This window comes from Bos grunniens, chromosome 21 (genome assembly GCF_055505025.1).
Source record: "Bos grunniens cultivar Pamir isolate PY7600 chromosome 21, Bosgru_T2T1.0, whole genome shotgun sequence".
In the NCBI taxonomy this organism is placed as follows: Eukaryota; Metazoa; Chordata; class Mammalia; order Artiodactyla; family Bovidae; genus Bos; species Bos grunniens.
Genome location: NC_141185.1, coordinates 38234647 through 38236673, shown reverse-complemented (window position 1 = coordinate 38236673; position 2027 = coordinate 38234647).

Below are 2027 nucleotides of genomic sequence, written 5' to 3'. Positions count from 1 at the left end.
CTGTGACAGAGCAGCCACAGAACGGTACATATGGAAAACTGGAAGCAAGGATGGGGAGACACGGCAGGGGGATGGGGAAGGTGCTAGTCAAAGGCCCAAAGACAAGCAAAACATTCCTGTCCAACGTGCAGCAGACAGGAACAGGAGATAGGTTCGGTCAACAGAACATAGCCAATCTCCTACTCAGTTCAGTCGCTCAGTCATGTCTCTTTGCGACCCCATGGATCGCAGCATGCCAGGCCTCCCTGTCTTTCACTAACTTCTGGAGCTTGCTCAAACTCATGTCCATTGAGTCAGTGATGCCATCCAACCATCTCATCCTGTCATCCCCTTCTCTTTCTGTCTTCAATCTTTCCCAGCATCAGGGTCTTTTCCAATGAGTCAGTTCTTCACATCAGTTGGCCAAAGTATTGGAGTTTCAGCTTTAGCATCAGTCCTTCCAATGTATATTCAGGACTGATTTCCTTTAGGATGGACTGGTTGGATCTCCTTGCAGTCCAAGGGGCTCTCAAGAGCCTTCTCCAATACCACAGTTCAAAAGCATCAATTCTCTGGCGCTCAGCTTTCTTTATAGTCCAACTCTCACATCCATACATGACCACAGGAAAAACCATAGCCTTGACTAGACGGACCTTTGTTGGTAAAGTAATGTCTCTGCTTTTTAATATGCTGTCTAGGTTGGTCATAACTTTCCTTCCAAGGAGTAAGCGTCTTTTAATTTCATGGCTGCAATCACCATATGCAGTGACTTTGGAGCCCAAGAAAATAAAGTCTGTCACTGTTTCCATTGTTTCTCCATCTATTTGCCATGGAGTGATGGGACTGGATGCCATAATCTTAGTTTTCTGAATGTTGAGTTTTAAGTGACCTTTTCACTCTCCTCTTTTACTTTCAAGAGGCTCTTTAGTTCTTCATTTTCTGCCAGAAGGATGGTGTCACAATCTCCTACAGTTCTCTAAAATCAGCCATGTTTTGGTTAACTTGCACTTTGTGAACAGAAATTAGTCTCTACTCCTCTCCTTTCTGACATCATCTCCATTTTCAGGCAGGACAGACTTGCATAGAACTTAGGCTTCTCAAAATTGATGGATCCAAAACTGAACAGGAACTCATGTCCCTAGATATGATCCTTACTAGCTCCTGATCCCTGCAAGTAATTCTGTTTTCCCAGGTGACTAAGCCAGAAACCTGGGACTTATCCTCGAATCCTTCCATCCTTCCCCTTTCTCTCTGCCCAGTGATCAAATTCCACCATTCTCCCCTACTCCAAACTCCTCCTGAGACCACCTCCACCAACAGAGCCCCACTCCAAAGAGTTCCTGAGTTCTCTCCTAAACTACCATGTCCGCACCCCACTGAAGGCTGCCTGGCCCTCTAGCCCATCCCCATGGCCACAGGGCGGCTATGACAGGTCCACCTGCATCACCACCATGCTCACACATGACTGCTTCCACCTTCAAGTAGAACCTGGCCTCCAAAGCATGTCAAGGAAGACCTGAGAAGACCCAGGCTCTACCACACTTCTTTTCCCAGCATTGTATTTCCAGCCCCAGGCACAAAGAGTTCCTTGTGGCTGCCTACATACCCCATCCCATTTCACACTCCTGTGTACCCTCTTCTATAAAGTCTATCTAGCCTCTGGGCTTGGGTCTCTCCTCCAGAAGTTGCCTCTGACCTCTTCAGGCATCTCCTTCCGGCTCCCATTTTTTTTATCACTACAATCACTGCACTGTATGAGAATTACCTGCTTCTGTAAATTCTGCAATACTAGCACTCCACATTCCCTGAAGAGGACAGCACCATCACTGTATCCCCAGTGCCACACATACAGTAGGTGCTCCATATCTGCAGGATGTACTGGACTGAAAAGCATCTGTAGCTTTGTGAATACCAAGGTCTTTCAAATTTTGCAACAGATATAACTGAAACACATGCAAATCATAATGAACTACAGATAGCACCAACATTTAAAACATTATACTGCTGCTCTGGAATTAAAGTGTCTCCAAATAATTAAAAACCACATG